Raw genomic sequence first — 22,843 nt, forward strand, 5'->3', positions numbered from 1 at the left:
AAACCCTGGAGTGTGATGCACAGTGGGGAGCTCAACTGGGAGCTCAGGAAGTTTGTGGCCTGTTCTCCCATCTAGTGTTGATCTTGTTCAGCTAGGGGTGGACCTTTCTTTAAAGCAGCCCTCTGGCCCCCATGCTGCAATGAGCTCCAGTGATGGGAACTGCTGGGAGAGAAAAGGACTCAGGCTGCAGGCTCTTTTCCCTTGTGGCTCAGAGGATGCTGTGTTTATTACCTCTTTCCCTGAGAAAACACAGTTCCCCAGGGTGACTGCACTCTGACACTGTCCCACTGTTTTAACAGTGGCTGACAGATGCTCTTTTAGCTCTTGGTCAGTATTCAGGCCATTTTGGTAATGAGGTACAACAGATCAAGGAGCTGTACAGGTCAAGAAAAGCTTTCTGGGGTAGATGGTAGTATTTGGAAAGAGGGTGTTTCCCTAGCCATCACCTCAGAGATGTCTGTCAGTTTTTTCAGATTTAATCACAGTACCACTGGCAGCACTGATGCAGACTAAGTCTCAGCACGATAAGTTCAAAGTCTGGATGCACAGACATTTGCTGGTTTACATCCAGGCCAGAAAGGACAGTGCCTGTTATTTCTTCCTGCCATGGGAAGAATGGGAGACATTGTGAAGGTCTGCAAGCAGCCTCTGCAGAGCCAGAGTGTGCAATGAGTACACTTGGGACATTGGTCCTGTGGCTCTTGGCTTGGGGCTGCCAGCACAGGAGTGTTTCTGAAAGTGGGGCACCACGCTGCACTCCCCCACAGCTGCCCTGCTCTCAAACACACACAGGCATTTGTGGGAGAGAGCTCAGGCATCAGCCGGATGGCAGCGTGCCTTTGACCAAGAGGAAAGGAATGCAGCATCTCCCCGTGACTGACAAAGCTCGGGTGGTTTTGCACATAGGAAGCTCCTTTAAATGTGTTTCCTCCCACTGCCTGGCCTTTTGTTTTTCAGCCATGCTTGATGCTGGTGTTGGAAAGCTGAACTCCCCAAAAGTGAACTTCCTCTCCTACTATAAACTGACCCTTGGGGTTGCTATAGCGACTGCAGAGCAGCCAGCGGGCTGTGTAAACACTCCCTCCCGCTTCCCATCACACTGGGCCTGAAAGGCTGAGCCACGGGATGTGCACAGCAACCTGGATTAGGCAGGCGGTTGTGAAATGCAAACCCGACAATTTCTCTGCTTCCTCCCTGCTTCCCCCGCGGGGAGGCAAACCCAGCAGGCTGGTAGCAGGCACAAACACGCCTGTCCTGACGAATTTGGGCACATGGTGTGGTACCACAGAAACCAAATTCAGACACTTACCTGGGGAGCTTGAGCAAGATGTGGAAATACATGGTGCAACTGGATCCTCTGCAACATCTGATTACCTTGGCCTCACTAACTGTGGAGTTTCCAGCTGCGTGGGGGGAGCAGTTTGGTACACACTGTCACAGCTCCTTCTATGTAATTAATTGCAACAATCGACCGAGTGTGAAATCCATCAATTTCTGTGTCCTCTGTTGCTCACTTTGATGTCAGCTCTCCCTCTTTCATTTTCTTCTTTTTTTCTTTTTTTTTTTTTTTTAACGCATTTCATTAAAGTCCCTGACTCTCTGAGTCACTCTCCAAACGTTAATGTTCGTGTTTGTATCCATCCCTGTAAAACCAGGTCAGGTATTTCGGCAGCAGTAGCCTGGGCGACACACTGAAGCACGTGGGGAGGTGTTTCCCAAGCACAGTGGGGTATGCATCCCCTCCAGCCACTGCAGATATTCTTCCAAAATGGCAGGTACTGCCTAGCCAGGGATTTTGTGAGACACAAGCTAAACCACCCTACCAGGAGGAGATAATCAGCACTGCTCCCATGGCACTGTGATGCATCTTGCTGAGTTGTCTTCAAGAAATAAGGTTGCTGTCCCACCACAACAGATGTGTGACTGCTTGAAAAAGCACAAAGCACATAATCTAAAAGGTGTGTAAAATGAAGCCCCTACTCCAATGCCACCTGGAGGGGCCATTCAGCAGTGCCAGGCATCCTGCAAAGCACCCACCTCTGCCAACTGCCAATACACACTTTTGTTTCACTGTGAAGAGACTCCCTGGCACAAGGATGGATGGACTTATGTGATCCCATCTTTATGTGTGCTGGGTATCACTGACCAAGCTGATCGATATGTACCTTTGATCAGACACGCGGCCATACAGTCACAAGCTGTCTGGAATTCCCTGAATTTCCATCCTTTCTGCCACATCAGAGGGCATACACAGCCTCTGTTAAACAAGGCACTGGCAAAGGTGGAAGAGAAGGAGATTTCTGGAAGAGTGCTTGTCTGTAATCCTAAGAAGTCCCTATAATCCCAGCCTGTGACTCAGAGCTGGGGGGATGCAGAGGGTCGGTGGGGCCTGCTCATCCACTGCAGTGAGTCATTACACCCCAAAGAGGAAAGGAGCCTTAAAGCCTTGCTCTGATTGCTGTGAATGAGGGCAACACGACATGTTGCACAAAGTATGCTAAATCAAGGGCAATTCTGATATGCATTTTGTTACAATACTCAGTCCCTATAGTGTCTCACTTAACAGATGGCAGGAGATGAATCTGATTAAAAAGGGTTTTTCTGAATCACTTGCAGGGACAACTGAGAGGAAGGCAGAGGCATAAAGCAACAGACAGCTCTGAGAGCCTTCTAGATCTCAGTGGGTTTGCTTGCACTTCTCCATTCACTCCATGCCTGCCTTATTACAGCATTTAAAAATAAATCATCTTAATTAGTTGGTGTGAGTACATGGTCTTTCCTGCTCCTGTCAAAGGAGTGCCCCAGTGTCAAGCAGCGCTGCCAGGCTGCCTGTGCTCAATGCAGAAAATGTGGTGAGCTCGGTAATGTGATGACACTGATGCTCCCATTTTCCCTGAAACGAACGTCACAAAAATAAACAGCCTGCAAATCCCATATTCAGGTAGGGGCTTAGAAACTGTGAAGTGGGCCACATGCATCTGTGAAGTAACTGGGGGGAAGGGAGGCAAGAGGAAGGAGGAAAGACAAAGCAGAACTGCTTTGGCAATTCTGGGAGCTCAAAGATCGCTGGCCAGGTGAGTTTATAGTTTTTCTTCAGAAAGAATCTTAAACCAGATTGGCCCTGATGAGGGATGGGACAGCCTCAGGCAATGCAGCATCTGAATTATGTCCATAGAAGCAGTTAAAAACCTGGCTGCTATAGGAGTTATCAAAACCTCTGCAAACCTAAAGAAACTGGGGGGGGTTTGTGCAATTTTTGATGATTCTTCTTGGGAGGGAGGCCAACTTTGTGGGCCCCACAGACCACTTAGTTCTCCAAGCCCAGCTGCCCAGTGCCAGGGCTGCATCTCAGCTGAGTGCCTGGCATGGCAGGGAGCACGAGTAGGCAGCACTTGAAGTCACCTGCAGTCTTGGTGTTAGTGCAGCACTAAGAAAGTCTGAAGGAAGACAGTGCAAGGGACTTTTCAAATCTTTCCTGCATCTGGTTCCAATCCAGCTGCAAATGGCCCAGCAATGCCCTTTCCAGATGTGGACTGACACCATGGCTGTCCAGGGAAGCTAAAAATTGCTGGGGGAGGGACACAGAGAGGATTATTGACCTGGTTCTGCATGAAAATGAGGGGAGGTTTGTGAGGCTTCTGCAAAGTCGCCCTGCTGCAGGGAGTATGTTTTCAGAGGTGCCTCTGGCTGTGGATTGCGAGTGGCCGGCCGGCGCTGCGGTTGGCTGCTGTTGCCTCCCAAAGCCACAGCAGCATTGTCGAGCTGCAGACGTGCAGAACAGCTCATGCCAAGGCTGCGTGCTCACAGGTGATCTTTTGGTCTGTACATTTTCCAGCAGAGCTGGCAGCTGCTCCTGCAGTGTGCATGCTTCGTTGGCTGTCCAAAGAAGGAACTGGGCGGGCGTTGATCCAGTTGAGGCGGTTTTGAGGAGTGAAGGCAGGAAGGAAAATTACCAACTTTGACATATGTTGCTCCCTGCAGGTCTCTCTTATTATAGCCTGGCGGGATGTCAAGGTGCACAGACACGACCCAGAGCTGTAACACACGATGGCTGCTTCGCCTCCTGTCCCACCCCTTTCACACAGGCAGGAGTGGCAAAATCATTTCTGGCATACCAGGAAATCCTGGTTCTCGCTATTATCAAGAAGGGAGCGCACAGTTATACAACCTTGAGCTGCCATCAGCAGGACCTGTGGGAGGGAGGGGGGGAATAGTTCACTTGGAAAGGAATGCTGCAGTGTAGGGCAGTGGTTTTGACATGCTGGAGTGAAACTTGGCATAAGGGAAAAGAGGGAATTCGTTTGCCAGGTAGACGTGGCACTTGAGCAAGAGAATAAATGAAATGGCAGTGGAAATCTTGAAAGATCTTAAGAGGTGGCTGGTTAGCACGGGGCATGTATCTGCAACCCTTAGTGCAGGTTTCACTGTGCTGGGTGTCCATATCATTCTAAATAGTATTTACCTGACCCTCTGGCTCTTTCATCTCACCAGCACACAAGAGAACCCAGGTGTGTGCATAGTCTTACCTGTGGTAGGGCCCCCAGCTTGACAAGAAATGAAGACCTGGCGTGCAGTGGCCTGAAGTGTTTGTCAGCCCTTTCTGATGGCAGAAATCTACTTACTTTTCCAAGAATATTTGTCCACCCTAGTGTGCCAGGAAGAATGTAGTGTGACGTAGCAGCCATCCAGAACGATGGCAAATATTTGTTCCTGGAAAAAATTTGCTTGCCACATGTCTTCATTTGCAGCATATCTCATGTCTTGGAGCAGATGGGGGGGTGGTCTGGGGTGTCCTTTTTAAATGTCACTCTGAAAGGGCTGAGTCTTAAGGAGAGCACTTAGGTGGAAAGGCTGGGAGAAATACACATGTGCATCAAGAAGCACTAGGTGTGCACTGGATTAACACCTTTCATTGCCCCTCCTGACAAGCCCCTGCCAAGGGATGACATTGAAACAAACATGTTAAACCTTCCTCTTCACGGATTCTTTCTGCTGGGGCAAGTTCCCCATCGCTTGCTTTCATGCTGTGCTTTCAGCCGTTGTTTTTGTAGTCTGTCAGCACAACCTTGAGAGAAAGGACTTTGGCTGCGAGCTGAACACACAGTACCAGCTGTACTGATTTCCATCTCCTGGTATGTAGCTGTGGACTTTCACACTGTGCCTTCTTCGCCTCCCCCAGCTAGGCTGAAATTTCTCCCCACAGTTTCTGCTCTCCTTTGTGGAGGAACTGACTTGGCCATGAGAAGCAGAGGATTTAGCCCCCTGCAGCCCTGCTGTCAGGAGGGTAGCCCCTTGGCAGTGGGCAGCCAGCCATGTGGGATGAGGGGCTGAAGGCATCGGAGGACTGTTGATGTTCCAAAAACCTTTGGGATGAGTGAGGGAAGCCGGAATGCATGAGTGGATCAGAGAAGAGGAGGAAATGAGCGGAAAAGGGAGATACCATATGATAGATGGGAAGGAGAGCAGAAGGGCAGCATAAAATCACACAGGGGATGGGCAGGATTTGAGGAATAGGGGCAATAAAAGGTGAGGGAGTGTTATGAGTGCCTAACTCTCTGGGGAACTTTCAAGAGATTGGATGTCCCTCCCACCCCCATCTCTGACTTGAACTGTATTTTGAAATGAAAAGAAACTCAAAAGATATTTTAGTGACTATATATTTTTTTTTAAGTGAAACAGGTTGGTGCACTGTGGTTTTTTTTTTGTTTTTTTTGGTTTTTTGTTTTGTTTTGTTTTTTTTTTGTTTTTTTTTTTTTGCATTCCTCTGGTTATAGGAGTGAAGCAGATTAAAAAAAAAAATCCCCAAAGTACCATATTTTGCACTTTGTCACATGCTTTTGTATCCTGTCCTTTTCTCCTTTCTGTGACTCTGACAAGGAGAGGTGCAAAGCACAGACTTCTCTTCCTTAACAGGGATTTTACCCTGACCTCATCATCCGTGTAATGCAATGTTGCTACCTGGCACTTATGGTGCTCTTAAACCTTAAACAAAAGTTCACATGAAACACAGGCCTTTTGTGTGAACAGAAGGAAAGAAGATGAATAAACTGGGTAATGCCAGAATAATTGCATTCTTGGAACAAAGGCTTGGAAGAGTAAGTGGGAAGGGGATGCTCCAGCTTCCTTCTCAAACATCCTCTGGGTGCTGGGATATGATCCAGAAAGTCTTCATTGTCCTAGTTTCACTCAGATGTAAGGTCTCTTCATACCATCACATGGCCTGCAAATACTGGTCACCACCAACTCCTTTCACCTGCTTCCCCTTCGCATGCCTTGGAAAAGGGTATAAAATGGTATTTCTACAATGTCTCCTCTTTTGCTGCTGTTTGTCCTTCCAAAGTGTACCTAGCGCACCTATTTTCTCTGGCAGCACTTTTATTTGCATCCCAGGGGACTTGTAAGAATTAGGGTCGGCTTGACATGAGTGGAGTACTGTACAGAGATATTTACAGCTGTTTACAAGGCTTGTATTGAGTATGAAACCAGCAGCAACTAGGATCCAGGCCAGTGCCTTCAGTGAATAATGGTCTTGGTTACTTGGAAATATCAGATGGCTTCAGCTTTATGCAGTTGCTACGAGGAAAAGAAGTTAAGTAAACAAAGAAAAAGAATAAGAGGAGGGAGTGGTGGTTTTTTTATTGGCATAGTCAAGAAGGACAGTCAAAAAGAGAGAAAGAAACTGGAAAACAATACCCTGGGTCTTCTCTTGCAGCCCACAGCACAGAACATTTTCTTTGTGCGCCTTCATGTTCAATATCCTTTGCCATGAGCACTTTTGGTTCCTGTCCCTTGGAGACATTTCTTGGAGGCCAATGTTGTTTATTTGGGTGCTCCAGTCTTAGGATTTGTTTCTAATGCCTCACATATGATCCTGGTTGCTACACAGTCCAGGGACTTCATCCCCATAAAGCACCTTCACATCTCACGGCCTCCATGGCAGTAGTACTCAGCAGCATGTCCCTGGGGCCAGCACTCAGCAGTTGTCCCTCTATTGTAAGATGAGTCCAAACAGTCCACTTGGTTTCCTCTAGGGATTTAAAGATGGGGGATCTTGAGAAGAGATTATTTCTGGAGGTTTTCCAGAGCCACAACACCGCCTGTTGCATAGATGCCTTCCTTTTCTATAGATAAAGGAGAAATGCTTTCAGATTCCTGGAAACAGTTCAATTTTGTCTTTCCTTGGATAAGTAAGATAACATGAGGGAACTGATTATATTTCTTAGTGTCCAGCTGTGGAAACAGGCTATTGGCCAGCTATTGGCCACCTTTGCCAGACTGGCCTTGGAACTTGTAGTATTTTGTGCTTCTCCTCCTGACTGACAGTGTGGGTCCCACCTGGACCTAGGAGCTTTTGGGATTTTTGGGCTCATCTCTCTTTTCTGGTGAAGCCTAGCCCTGAGCACAGAGCCAGGCACAAGCCTTTCTCAGCATGCTACTGTTCAGAAATTGAGCAAGACTGTTTTTCTACCCCAGAAGAATCCCTCTGAAGACTCTGAGGTGAGGCAGAATTTCTCCTTGCACCTTGTTTTCCCTGCCCACAGCAGGGGTTGGCTCGTCTCACAGTGTTCTCCACAGTGGCCCACATTTCCCCATGGAGCTGCTGCCTGTAATGAGATCAAGATGGAGGGACTGTCTTTTAGCAACCCTTCAGCCTGCTCTAGCAAAGGAGGAGGGCTGCCAGTGCATCTGTCAGTGGGACAAAATCTGGGTAGTCTTGCCTTCTAGCAATGATGGAGCCAGTGCTTCCAGACCAGTGTACTCTCGCTTGTGATGACACCAGAAAATCTTTGGCTCCTTGCAGGCTGCTGGCACACACAGCTCACTAGAGCACTGGCAAGTTTTTAAGGTTTTGTCAGATGGGAACAGTGGTGGAGAAAAGAAAAGTGAAACCAGATGTTTTTCCTTACAGTTGCTTCATATTCATATGAGGGAGGAGAAGAGAGGCCATAAAAATGTCATAACCCTTGATCCCTGAGGCTCAGCATTATACTATGCAAAAGCCAGTGCTATAAATCCACACTTCTGCCTCAGCAGCAGAGGGTCCTGACTGCACAAGACCGTTGCAATAGCTGAGGGGGAAGAATCTTCATATTTGTCAGCAAATGGAGGAAACTGGAGGATAAAGCCTTTGAGAAGTTAACGCTGATAGGCTACATTTATGGAATCAGTTATTTTTTCAGATTTCTCTGGGGATGCATCAGTGCCGAGTCCTGAGGCTGACCAGCAGGCTTAGAAATTTGGGATGCCTTTGCACTGCAATCAATCTATGCTGCAGGCTGTGCTGAGGGAGTGGAGTTAACTTCATCCTTCCCAGAACAGGCTCACCTGCCAGCACAGCCAGGGCAGCACAGCACAGGGGTGAAGACTTGCTGCCAGGGCATTCACCTGGCTTTCCAGACAGGGTTTTTCAGCCCTTTCTGCCCTTTGCCACTGCAGCTACACCTCCCTGACACCTCACACACCCGACCTGGGTACTGCTGCACCGCAGTGCCGTGCCAGTAGCCACAGAGAAGTAGTTCTGATCAGAGGGTCCACCTGGCACCAGAGGAGAGTTGCTAGGAAAACTGGTCTGCAGTCCTGTCCTTTTCGTATAGGAGAGGCTGCTCGTGGTAATCAAAAAACAACTACAAGAGTGCCAGGCAGCTCTCTTCCAGGGAAATGTGAGCTTGGGTGAACACAAAGATGGAGAAGAGGAAATGAAAATTGTGTACACACAGGCCTTGAGCCAAACAAGGGTTTTAACAGAAAGCAGCCAGGCCTTCTCTGCCCTGTACAACAAGAATCGTGATAACTGGGTATTTTTTCTTGATATTTCTTGATATTTCCATGCTATTTTTCTGCCTGTTAACAGAGGAAAGGCTTTCCCTGATCTGATGCAGACTGTATGGGGTGGGAGGTGACTTCAGCCTTGCAGGGCCTAGGTTAGGAGGTAATTTCAGCCACAAGCCTGGATTCTGAATCTGAATTTCACTGCAAGATCAAAAGTGACTGGGTTTAGCCCTATTTTGGGGGAATTAACTGTGTTATTTCCCATAGGATTCGGGTAGTTTCCTGTGCTAGGTAATATATAGGTATAGCTCTAGTTGTACTAAGGGGTGAGCAAGAGCAAAACCAGCATGAAAAATGGGGACTGCACAGACAGGGCTATGGCCTTGAACTTACACGATCTCATTTTGGATCTTGATTCAGCCAAAGAGTCCTGTGGTTTCTGTGGTCAAATCATATAAACCATTTTTGGAGCCTTCTGCCCTTTTTCAAAAGAAGTGAGCAGCTCTTGGTAGTCTTCGTAGGGCCCTGAGACTGCACGCTGTTCACGTATTATGACAGCGTGGCCTAGTTGGTTAGAATGATTTTAAAAAATATTTTCATATGGGAGTTACTCATCCTGTAAAATAATTTCATGGAATGACTGCAGGTTTTTTTACTTTGCAACATGTTTTATTCACAAGATGACTAAAAGTTTAGTCTTTTTGGAAAAGGAATTGCAGACATTTTACTTCACTGCCTTCTTTCTCTTCTCCATCAATATGCCAAGTGATGGAAAGTTGGAGTCATTTGCAAGCTGCCTGTTGCACTGCTTGTGCTAAAATTGGCATCCTGGGCACCCTGGCACACTACAGCTATTACAGCTATCAGAAATAGGTTAGTCTGTGGGCAACTGTGCTTGCATCAACTTTGTATTGACTGGGATGCTCTCAGACAGACACAGTTCTTGATCATGTTTTCTAGGCCTCTTGTCTATCTCACAGCTCTCTTCTGGACTTTTTCCAGCTGTTTGGTGTTGAAGAGTTGTCTCCAAAACCAGAGAGCAGTCCAGCTCCAGCCTGGATAGTCCTGGATGGAAGGATTACTTCACTTGTCCTGAGGGGTATTCTCCTGTTTATACATTCAGCACACTGTTTGCCTTTTTCCTAGTGGTGTGCACTGTTGACTGACTTTCTGCATATGACCCTGATCTTCCTCTGCAGAATGTGTACCGAGACAGTGATGTCACCATTCTGATCTGGGAACTGATGTATTTCCCATAGCATATAGTGCTGTGCCACTTGAAATTCTATCTGTGACCATTTCTTTATTTTTCCTTTGATTAATGGAAAGGAACTTTTATTGTTGAACTCAGACAGTTGATCAATATTCGTTTGAGGGAGGCTGGCTTGGGTGATGGAGTTGTGGTGGACCAGAGCACTGGGAGTCAGAGGCAGATGTTACTGGCAAGACTGACATGTAATGGCTGATGTTACAATGCTCAGTTGTGAAAATACTAGTTAGCTTTGTCAGGGGGTGGGTGTTGCTGACTGGCTTTAAAAGTAATTACAAAAGATTGCCTGGTTGTAGAAATGAACATAAGAATAGTTTTGCATCTCTCTTTGAGTTAGGGAGTTAGTAATAGCCAGAGGGTGAGGATTTCATGTGCATACCTATCATCTCCTGGCATTTTGCAAAATGACTGAAAACTTCAGCCAGTTTGCGAAATGACAGGTTTCACAACAGAGAACATAACGTATGTGCCTTAGAAGGCTCCTGCAACTGAAACAAAGCATAACTCAACAGCACCTTTGAGTGTGCAGTGAGAGATGGAATTCATCTGAAGAGAGAGGAGTCTGCTCCCTCCGTCAGATATTCTCCCTCTCCCTGTGGCAGTTAAGCACTTTGGAGCCATTAGGAAAGACAGAGTGGCCTTTAGACTTCTGTTAACCTGGAAACTCCCCTAGTACTGCATTCTTTTTGCTCTTGTCAAAAAGAACTCCTCCCCCTGCACCCAGCTGCTTCTCCCTGCTCCTTTTGCTTTAGTTCAGCACAGCAGAACTTTTCCAGGATTAAAAGCCACTCTGTCTGCTATGCAAGTGTTGGGAGAGGAGAGTGATTGCTGGGCAACTGATGAGCTGGGGTGAAAGAGTGTTGGGAAAGAGAGCACAATGTTCTTTTCTTTTTATGGAAAGTGATATATTACTATAGACCACAGTAATCCAAGGTCTGCTCTTAGCTACTTCACGATTAGCGAACAGGCCCCACTTGTGCTGTACCAACCATTTGTGCAGCTGTGGAAGGCACGAGGATGTCAATTAATCTTGATTTGTGCTGTAGGATTGCTTCATAGGGGAGGAAATTTATCACTGGGTTTGGTTTCAGGGTACATAGATGGACATCGTGCTGTCTTTGCAGGGAAAGCACAGGCCTCTACTGTGCCAGGCGAGTCACTGGTCCTTGTTGGATCTGCCCTGGCAAATTCCCTCTCTTCTCAGGAGCCTTAACTTGGTCTAAAAGATGGAGCAATCAGCACACAGTACAAAATGTTTTGCAAACTTTGCCCAGTCTGTCCCTGTGTCACACCCATTTCAGGGAAAAGAAAAAATAAGGCTTTTGCTCAGCCATATAAATGGTTGTAATTATTATTTGCATGGCAGCCCAAACTCTGTGAAAAACAGTATCTGGTGAAGCCCTGGTTCTGCATCAGAGACCACAAAGCCTGTGTAGATAAAGAACACAAAAAGATAGAAAAAGAGGTAGGCAAGGACACCCTTTGAGAACAGATGTGTTGTCTCTTAAAATTCCTTCTACCACCATCCTGAACCAGAGAAAAATTAATTCACCTTCCTAACTGCAAAGCTCAGAGAAGTAAATAAGCAGTGAGTACAAAAGTGGTATTCTTACTGGCTTCTTATGCAAGGTCAGGTTTGTGTTGAAGAATGAAGCTCTTGTCTCTGAGGTGTAATGAAAAAATATGGAATAACGTGACTTGTGACAAAATCATGAGACCTGCCAAACTGTTTCTCAGAGCAGTGCCCAGGTGTACCGTTCTTCTTTATCCAGCATACCAGCCCCTGCTGCATGGAGCCATGCTCCCCAGGGACCAGGCTGCTCTGAAATCGTTGCAAGGCAGCACATACTGGCTGATCTAGTCAGTACAGGTCAAAGCAGGGGAGAGGGAGCAGCATGGCCTTCAGCAAAAAGCAGTTCAGGGGCCTGGCAAACTGGCTGCCTTTGTGAGCCCAGGCTGAAGGGCTGGCTGCTGTGCCCCTGCTGCGATCGCTCCCTGCCTGACCCCGCTGGGCTGCAGCTAGCTCAAGTATGCCAGACACACTGATTGCAATGTGGAGATCCCTGTGCGTGAGCCAGAGGAGAAAATAGCTGGTCAGATGGTGCTAAATTAAGGGGAGAGCATCTCAGAATTGTCTGCTGGGATTCTCCAGGGGCAAGGGTCCGTCTTGGCCTCACTTGCTCTCTGCCTTCCACAGCACCTCCTCCTCTTCTGCCCTTATCTCCCTTACAGGTCCTCCCTCTCTGAGGAAGCTGTGGGGTGATGCAAGGCCCAAGGGATGCTACCTCAAGCTGGAATCCGGGGGAAGATGAATCCTGGGTGTATGAAGCTTGTGCCCCATCTGTTTCAAGCGAGCTGGAGGCACCCCTGTTCCCACACTTTGGCCCAGCTCTGTGCTCTGACACCAAGTCCCAGGGTAGGACCCAAGTGGCAGCTTTTCGCAGGGATGGGCTGGCATGAGCAAGGGAGGGCATCCTAATCTTCTCTGTCAGCAATCAGCTTTCTTCTCTTCAGACTCCATGGGGGAAGGACCTGCCCAGCATGTTTTTCTTCTTCCTCTCCCAGGCTCCGCTCATCTCCTTTCCCCTCTCCCACCGCTCCCAACCAGTACCAGCCAGGTCCTCGTCCCTGCCAGTTGTCTCTGCCTCCCTCCTAGCTCTCCCCTTCGGTTCCCAGCTAAGCTCCAGTGAGCAGGGCAGCAGGCAGGGGCGGGAGGGGAGGACAGTGACAAGACACAGCTGCTGGCCGCGCTCAGCAGCTCTGAGAGTGGCCCCTAGTGCCCAGCAGCAGAGTGCGTTGGGCACGGATGGCCACACGGCAGAACCCCGGCTTCCCCTCGGGAGATCAGCGCCCGCTCCCTGGGGCCACCTTCTGTAAACGGAGGAGGCCCATCTAGCACAGAAAACAAATAGGAGAAGTGAAAGGGTTGATTATTCAATTGCAGAGCCTGAAGATTTGTGGCTTTTCGCTTTACCTTTAAATTCTTTTGGTGGCACTAAGACCATTTCCTGGCGCAGGGAGGCCTCCAGGAGGCTGGGCAGAAGTTCCCTTGCCCCATTTCCTCTCCAGCACTGCTGGAGAGCAAAGCCCATGTGTTGCATGGCTTTGAAAACATCCTGATGGATAGCATAAAGACAGCAGCTGAAAGCATATGGAACGGTCATCCTCCTTTATCAGTACAGGCATCTGGTGTTTGGGGGGCTCAGAAAGGAACAGAGCTGTGTGGTCAGATGTGATACGGGCTCCAATGTGGTGTATCTGGGCTGTGACTGGCATCCCTAGCTGGTCACCACAGAAGACTGGAGTACAGAAAAGCCCTGGAGTTGCTCTAAGTAATGGGTTTTCAGAATCCTGCACACACAGAGATCAAAACGTCTTCTATCACCAGAGTGTGGAAAGATTACAGATAGTAATACTGGGATTGATTGTTATGGGTGCCAAAAGGGGTGCTGGAAGATAAAGGAGTAGAGCAGCCACACAGGAACAGTAATACAGGCACTGAGAGATGCTGCAAAAGACATGTGGGACAGTGGCCATAATTTGCTCTATATAGGACACATTTTACTTGGTTAGTTCTTCTGTTGTAAGGATAATTTTACCACCTGTGAAGTTTTTGTGACAGTCCTTTTCCACGCAGCCCTTTCATAATGTTTTGTTCCATATTAAACTTGGTATATTTTTTAAGTGCAAGATTGCCACAGAAAAAGAGTTTTGGATTTTTCCATCTCCTGAACTTATAAAAAATCTTGTCCACAGCATTGGTCCAAAGTATTTTTTTCTAGTTGTTACAATATGATGCTCCTGGGTTTATATCATGTACTTTTCCATATCATTGTTACCCAGCGGTATTTTGCCCCAGCATATCATGGTCTTCTCAAAACTTAGTTTGTTATTCAGGATGAGTCTGCATCCATGAGGAAGGAAGGCAGGCAAGGTCCCCAGCTGCCTGATGTAGAGCTCTGGTGCTCAAGAGAGGAAAATACTAATTCTGTTGTAGAAAGCAATGTGACATGCCATGTGCACAATGAGGGGCAGTTATGGTCATTCATGTTCAAAAAGATTGATTCATGCTGGAACAGGTGCAAAGAAAGACAGCAGGAGGATTAGGGTGTTGGAGAGCTGAGGTTATAAAAGTAGACTAAAAGAGCTTGGCTTATTTAGTCCAGCACCACAAAGGCTGAGAGAGGGGTATGATCGCTCTCTATAAATACATCCTGGAGGTTAATGCTAAGGAGGAAGAGGAGCTATTTCAGTTAAAGGACAATGCTGACACAAAAGCAAATGGCCATCATAAACCTGGCATGCAGAAACCGAGATGGGAAGTGAGGTCGATGTCAGGCATTGCTGCTGGCAGGCTGAGGGCAGGGGGCTCAGGCAGCTCGCAGGAAGGGTGCATGGCTGTCACTGCCTGTGCAAGCAGGCTGGGCACAGCAGCCATGGGCTTGCCAGATCCCGCAGGAGACACCTGCCCAAGGCTGTTTGGTGCCATGCTGGGCAGGAGGCCCAGCAGATCCAAAGCTCCCACCCACTTGGACCCTGGGGGCAGCGCCAGCTCTGAGGTCCTGCCTGGCCGACCAGGCCTCCCTCACAGTCAGGACCCCACGTCAGCCGCCAGGGCCATCAGCTCTGACCCAAACAATGTGGCAGCAGGGCCTGTCTGCAGCTCCTCACAGCCCTGCCCTACAGGAGATGCCTGGGGCTGGCACAGTCGTGGGCAGACCCCCACGAGCCATGTTAGTCCTGCTGGCAGGGCTGTCCTGATCTCTACGCAGGACTCTCACCGGCCTGTGGGTTACAGCAGCCACAGTAGTCTCAGATTGCCTGCCTGGAGAGCAAGGAAGCTCCACTGAGACAGGGCACCCATTTTGTTTCATGGCCAGGGGAGGAGAAGTTTCCCCTGTTAAAACCAGGGTAATCTTGGGGTATGTTAGGAGGCAGTTCCCTGGCTGGCTGCTGGCTGCCGGGCTGGGGCCCAGGAGTGTGGTCGGCTCCCCAGGGCAGTGCTGCAACAGCTCGGGGCATCTCCAGGGTCCTGCAGACATTTTGTGCCTGTGCGTGGCTGGCTGCTGGAGTCGGGCCATGGCCGAGGAGTTCTTTGGGTGTGTCTGTCACTTGAAATCACTGGCATCATGTTGTGCTTCAAGTCTCTGACTTGGGCTTAAGCCCTTGCTGCCTCAGTGTTGGCAACGCGAGCAGATGAGTGAGTTGCTCTCAGTGATGGGAGCAGGGTGGCTGTTGGCTTGCCAGGCCGGTTTTATTTCCACTCTACGCCATATGCTTGCTGAGAGGCTTCACCTTTGGATCAGTGGGATGGAGAGGAGCTGCCAGTGAAACTGTGCCTCCTGCTGAAGCATGCTCAGCAAGGGGCAGAGCCCTGCCTCTCCTCCCCAGGCAGATGCTGCTGCTTGCTCTCAGGATGCTCTGCTGATAGAGTGCTCTGAGTACGCCCCGCCTTCAGTGGCCAGGTCACTCACCTGAGAACCAGGTGACATAAAGCAATGGAGATTGTACCTATGTCGCAGGGTCAGCTTTTATTCCTCCTTGCAAAACAAATAACGTCACAGTCACAAGTATCTCAGCTCAAGTCACAAGTATCCCAGCTCAAGTGTTTCGGGGCTTTCCCCCTCCTCCCCTTTCTATTTTCATTGCTGGAATCCAAGGGCAGCCCATGGGATGAATATTTCACTCCAGACTTCCATTCAGCTGTTAAGTCAGGATGTTTGCCAGAAATGCGGTTCTTTCTTATATCTCCAGGATAATAGCTGGGTAGGATGGTGGATGGCTCATTCAGGATGAGACATTACAACACTTTTATTCCTGGCATAGGATGCATGTGGCTGTACTGCCTGTGGGTAGGTGCTTGGCTGACAATGCTTCTTTAAGGAGATTTTTTTAAAAGTAAATACCTTTTCTCTTGTTTTGCCCAGTGAGTTCTGCAGGCTGGGTCGTCCTGTATCAGAAAGGGATCCACCAATGCATGTGTTAGATACCTGCTGCCCTCTAATGGCTGTCGGTCCCTGTGAGCCTTGGAACAGCACGGGTTTTGTGCATTCAATGAAAGAAATCTGCTTAGCTCAGAGCTTTTTCCAGTGTTTTTATAGCATGGGACAAATCTCTGGAGAGAAAGTGTGGCGAGATCTCTTCACTACTCTTCATGGTTTAATGTGCCTCTTCCCTGCACTTGGTGCAAGCCCCATCATTTGCTCCTTGCTTCTGCCACATCCCATCCTGCTTTGATTCCTCCTAGGGAAATACTTGCCTTTCCTAACAGCTTTAGATGTGATTTAAAGGGTGGACAAAGAATAGCAACAGCAGATCCCTTGAATTCCATCAGCTTTCTGCAGACCACAGGCGACCTGGTCAGAGAGACACTGCTCTGGACTTGCCCAAACACTTGGACAGAGTTCAGACAGCTCTATTTGTGAAAAGTTCTTCTGTGGTAACGAAGACACATAGTGTCAACTTCTGCTTGCTTTCTACCAGACCTGTAATAATGTCTGCTCTGTTTGGAGAAAATTATCTGTGCCCTGCCTGCCTTGTTGACTTAGAGGGATTACGTTTCTTGGGAAGTGGCACCATGCAGTTCCCTGCTGAATGGCTTGCTGCTGCTTATCAGCGGGCAAGGTACAGCATGTTGTTCCCTTGGGAGCATTCCCTGAATGAACACAGGCTCCCTGAAAACCCTGGTACTCACTGAGTGTTGTAGAGTTCTGGTTTTTTCCCCAGAACCAAAATCTTTAAGACTGTCTGGAGGTACGCTGATGTATTGGAGCAGCACAGGGGAAGCAGTAAGATAGCTGGAAGGAATTTTGCAGATGAGTTAATGATCAGTGGAGTTTAAAGAATGGTACCGACACAGCCTGCATCTCTTTGCCAAGGAATCTAGCATCCTACTGAGGACTGGAGTCCATAAGCAACAGGGAAGAATGAAAGATGAATTGCAGTTAAGCAGACAAACAGGCACTCTGAGAACACTTGGAAAAAAGTTCCAGGAGCTGGGACCTGACTTCGTTCACAGCTTTCTCTCTTGACTTAACTACTTTTGCTAATTTTTGGTAACAATCTCGGTGAGAACACAGGATCACAACTGTTGTTCCACCACAGTTAACCAGCTGCAGTGGAAGTGTAATGAAAACAGCAAGGATACAATCTTTGATATTCCCTCTTCTATTCAGCCTGGAAAGTACAGTTTCAGTGCTCTATTTATAAAATGTATTTTAAATCTGGGTTCATACATTTTGGAAGGTGGAGGGGGCTGGTGTGGAGAAAGCCTGGCTTCATTCAAATCAGTGGGAGTTTTGCCATGATTTGCAGGGGCCAGAATTTCATCCTTGTTTATATAGTTTTGCAGCCAGGCTGAAGAACTATTAGGATGCCTGGGCCAGAAAAAGAAATCTTGAATCTTAACACTGCTGCGAACAGTTGGGGTAAGAATGCTGGGAAAGTCCCAAGGAAATTGAACTGGCATAGAAGTCATGTTTAGCTGGCCGTGTTTTGGATGCTTTTGTTGTGCTCTCCATCTCCTTTCTCGCTGCCTGAACTGTGAATGATGAGCTGCAGACCAACCTGATCTGCAGATGGCTGCAGTTCTGACACGTAGCCATCTGCAATGCCTTCACCGGCAGGGGAATGCCGGGTAGCTTTTTAAGATCAGATAATAGGCTGGTGCAAGACAACCAGAAGTCTGAACATACTTAGTAAGCAATGTTCCTGACTAATGTAGGCAGCAGTCTGTTTAATAGCAATCCGCACTTGGTAGCCAAAGTGCTATGGGATGTGCTTGGATCAGGTTTGGGCATGCACCAAGTTAAAAAACTGCTCTGTTAAACGGGTTGCTTTTCCTAAGCTGCCATTACAGGTCAGTGCAACACAGTGAACTAGGAGCCATGTGTGAAAGGATTTCTAGGTCACATCTCTGTTGCTGAGCATTTGCACCCGTGGGGTTTTCAGGTGGTCTTTCTATATCTAGTAGCACTCATCAGCTTCTAAATTCCTCAGTCTGTGTCTGCACAGCAAAGAACATGTGCAGCTGTTCATTTCATTTGACAAATCCTACTCTTCATATTCCAGAATCACAATGAACATACTTAAAATTTCTATTTTGGGTACAACAGTGAAACCAGGAAGTTGCAGTGTAATTTTTACCTCAGAAGCTGCACTGATTTTAAAAATGGCAACATCTGTGCAGCTTCCTTTGTTAAAAAACTGGGATTCAAGGTGCCTTACAAACTAACATGAACATCCACACACATCTGCAGCACTCCAAAGCGGTCGTAGGATTTTAAACTCATTTATTTTCTCAGGTACCCGCAAGGGCTATTCTGCATTGTTAAAAGAGACAAACATTAAGGTAGAGCATTGAGCTAAAAATAAGTCACTCAGTCCAAGCGTCCACATAAGGCTGTGCTCTGCTCCGTAGCTTATCTGCTCACAGTGGCTTCAGAGGGACTACATTGAAGAATGCAAGAAAAAAATTTGGTCCCAGACTCTGATCTCAGATCCTCCTGTAGGCCACAGAAAAGTGTAAAGTAATGCTGTCCCTTCTTGAATTTCCCTCAGAAGTACAAGGATCCGGTCAAGTATGGACTAATCCTGGGCCCGAACGTGATGGCTGAAGAGTTGCTGGACTGGATCCTACAGGCCTTGTACAAAACAAAACAAAATAAAACAAAACAAAACAGACTAACCCAACAGTCCTGCTGACACAGATTGGATTTTTGCCTGAGGGAGACCTACTAGGTTTGACACTTGGTGAGTGAAAAGTGAAATTTTTGGGGTGAGTTTCCCATTTTCTTCAAATAAAGATGGCAAAACTCTCACCAAAAGCAACTCTCCACACAGAACCAGTTTGGGTTCCTTTTCTAGGCAGAACTCACCAGAGAGAATTTTGTTGAATCTCACCGATATGCTGGTAGCTGTAATGAGCTGGACATAAGAGTAAAGGGACAGCCCACAAGCCTTCCCTTTCCCCTACCAGTGGAAAAGGGATGGGTGAGATTTCCCTGCTGTTGTTCAGCTGCTGGTTAACAGAAGAAGCTGTTCTCTATTCGGGCTTGTGCTGGTTGAGCAGCCCCGTCTGCAGCTGTATCGTGTTACACACTGTTATGCAACTCCATCCTCCTTGCAAACAATGACAGGAGCAACCTAAATCATGAAACATAAAGACTATAATTAAAGAGGGGAAAGTGCTTATTTGGCATTCGGGTACCCACAGCCAATTCAGATTAGCTGAACTAGCAAATCACTTGGCACAAGCTTAATGAGAATAACATTTGCACTGGACTAAATAATGGCTGTTTTACCCCACTGCTGGCCAAGATGGTGGTGTAACCTGAGTGATGCTGCCATGGCTTAGGCAGTACTCTCTCTTCTTAACAGGCAGTGACATTTAAACCACAAAAAGGAAGAGCCTTTGCAGTCAAAGGCTCTGCCTCAGGTTCTGAAACTATTAGCACCCAGAGGAGCTCTGGCCCAGGATGATGCTTCAGGTCTGTTTCTTATGATTGGAAGTTTGCAGGTGTACAAATCTGACAGTATCTGCTCAGACTGTGCCCTGCATTTCCCTGCTGGGATTACCCTCCTCATGCTGGTTGGGAGGTTTATGCATCTGCACAGCTTGTATCTGCAGTTGGCTGTGAAAAGTGGAAGCTCCCAGCAGGAACTCTGAAACTAAAGAGAGTGTGCAACAGTGCAAAGCCTCTGAAAACTTCGGAAAGTGCTTCTGAACCCTCTGCTTCATCCCTCCCTCCCACCTCTTACAGAAAAAAAGACCCACAGTTTTTAAGATCTGATATTTCTTTCAGAGTTTTCTTGCTGGAGGTCTTCCTTGGGGAACCCAGATTAGTAGCTTATGGAGGCATTAAAAGAACAGCAGCTGTTGAATGTTAAACAAAGAGAGATTTTTATCCAACTGATTGCTAGATATTAGAATTAAATAAGAATTAATTAAGAATAAAGGCCCTGCTTCCCTTTTAGCTTGCAGCTTTTATGCTGGTGAACATCTCCAAGAAATGCTGTTGAGTTTTCTGATTTGTGCTGCAGTCATCAGGACTCCAAAAGTTCTAAGCAAGCTGAAAAAAAAGGTGAATGTTTTTATGTTGCTGCCTTTGGGACTGTGAAACTACATGCCTGCTGGATCTTCAGTTGACCCTAGAGATATCTAGCGGATGGAGGAAAAGACCTTAAGTTTAAAATATAAAATATGGGGAAGATGAATCAGCACAATTTTGATGCTGTTGGCTCCACCCATCAGTTTTAATCATGCATCTTCCCCTTTTTCCTGCCATCATCATTCTCTGCACATAGTTAGGATTATTTTACTGATCACTGAATGCCAGAAAGAATGCAAGTTACACTGTCTCAGTATCAGTGACACCCATACCTTACAAATTTATATTGGATATGAAGATAGTCACCTGTGACTTTGGGCAAGTAGGTCATCAGTTTATGGAGAGTTCTGCAAAATACTGATGACAAGACACTGCACCATCCCTACCACTGGTTGCATAGTGAACACTTTCTTGTCCCACAGCCACCTGAAACCCTGTATTATCCTTTCCCACAACCATCCCATCACAGCCAGAAGCTTATCTATCTGAAGAGTCAGGCAGCTCTTCAAATGGGAAAATGTTGCATGATATTGAATAACAGCTCTATTTCTTAATATGTATACATTTTTCACAGTTAATCTCTCATTCCTTTGCTTCAGTCTCTAGGAGGATAAGTTCAGGCATCTTCATCTTGAAAATAGCTCTGTGTTGCCCAGACAGTTAGTTAAATTTGAGATGCAACAGGTTATTCCCCAAAGGCATCTTAAAGTCTAGGGTCTCAGGTTGCCAGGAGAGTGCAATATCACATTTTAGTGACTGACATATGAGACATCATTTCTGCCAACACAACAAGAGAGTTCTTGAGCCCGGGTGTACCCATACCCCAGTCTCAAGTCAGAGCCCCACATTCAGACATGCTTCCTAACCTCCTCCAGGTTTTAGGCCCTCATGTGTTTGTACATCCTGGGATGGGAACCTCAGCAGCTCTGGGCCAGCTGAACTCTGCTTTTGCTTTGCTTTTCTATAGACTTTGGGTGCAAAACACGATGATTTTGCATGCTAACAAGTTCTTAATTTCACCCATATTTATATTCCTCCTCCACTGAGCTGAGCTCCCAGCAAGTGGTTCATGTTTCTGAATGTATAGCAGGTGACCAGTCTTACATGCTCATAGAGAGGAGCTTATTTACAGCTGGGGTCATTTCTAAGCTGTAAGACCTAACAGAGCCTAGGCAGCGCCGTCTGTGGATGCAGGGGGGAATTTGCAAAGTGGAGCTGATGGAGTTCATTCAGCACTCCCTTGCCTTAAGGACTGACCCCTGACTGACTTGGCCTCACTAGCAGTTCTTACTTTCCCTTTAGGAAGGATGGAAGTGGGAGAAGAGGTGGCTAGAAGCATTATTCCTAGTTCAGGTTCCTGCCTTCTCCTTCATGGAGAGATAAACTGATCTGATACTCCATCTACAGGAGCTTCTCTGGTTCTAAAGGTACTGTTGCCAGATAATTTTTAAAGAGGTGTGTTGTTTATTTTTAGTTCTTTAAACATGGGCTTAAGTTCATCGATAACTATCTTTTTTTATACATATATATTTTTAAAAGCTACTTTGGGAATACTTGCACCTAGGCTGATGCTGACTGTCAGAACTTGGCTCTTTGAGATGCTGCAAGGAGCACAGGGAGAAACAGCTGCCTAGGGACTGCAAAAGAAAGGCTCTTTAGCAGCCTGTGGTGTCACCCCTGCTAAGATGTCTGTGTTTCTCCTGGGAAAACTGTTTTCATGGATCATGGTGCCTTGTTGAATGGAGGACCAGTTGGGTGTTTGTAATTTTTTCAGAAGTCATGTATTTATACCTTCAGATTTTGACATCGAACACCTGATAACTTAAGAAGGTAGAACTGTGTGTTATGTTGGTATATTCTTCTTTTCCTTCCAAGGCCTTCCTTCCTCTAGACTGTCACTGTGTTTTCTACTTTAACTCTGTAATGCCAAAAGCCAGCTGAGGTGGATTTTTCTCTTTTTCAGCGTTTAGTGATTCTAGTCAAATACAAAGAGTTAATCTCTTCTACATATGTTAAAACAAAGGTTCACTTCTGGCTCAAGTGCTGCTTTGTTGAAGCCTGTTCTTTCTTTACTCTCTTTACTTTTTGGAATCAAATTTATGGTTGCATCTCTACAGAGTAAGAAAGTCTCTTTTTATTATTATTTTAAGTAAAAAATATAACTGCCGTGGTGTCCCACTTCCTGGATGACATTGGCAACTTTACTTGTGGCTACTGACATTTCAAGAGAACCATCTTATACAGGCAGTCTGTGTTTGGCTAAATTTAGCAAGTCATGGATCAAGTGGCAAGTATGTTCCACCCTGAAACCTATTTTTGGGAGGAACTCGGCATAGGCACCAAGAGGTTAAAAAGCTGTGTGGGGGAGAAGAAGGAAAAAAAAAAGACAAGAAGCAAAATATTTTGCAAGAATCGTTGCTATGTTCTGAGCTTCAGCTCTTGAACACTGTGGCTCTGAATCACGTTCACTGGGGAAACAGCTGCAGCTGTTTAAGATGCTACTGCTCCTCAGCTGTTTGTTACTTTCCATTTGCAGGCTGGGGGCTGTACACAAACCTTCCTCAGCAGTTTAGACTTAATGTTACCCTTTCTAACATAAAACAGATAAGACCCAGGCATGTATCCCTTTCCTCCAGCATCACTGGGGAGTGTAGCAGCCCCTGCAAGAGAGCTGGGGTGGGCATGGGTAGTGTAA

General features: G+C 46.9%; 1 protein-coding gene across 33 annotated transcripts in view; it reads left to right on the plus strand.

Moving 5' to 3' along the window:
- F13A1 (coagulation factor XIII A chain) overlaps positions 1-22,843 on the plus strand; it is a 274,375-nt gene that overhangs the window by 59,749 nt on the left and 191,783 nt on the right. The window lies entirely within an intron of this gene.

The sequence above is a fragment of the Coloeus monedula genome (assembly GCF_965178545.1).
Source record: "Coloeus monedula genome assembly, chromosome: 1".
Taxonomy (NCBI): Eukaryota; Metazoa; Chordata; class Aves; order Passeriformes; family Corvidae; genus Coloeus; species Coloeus monedula.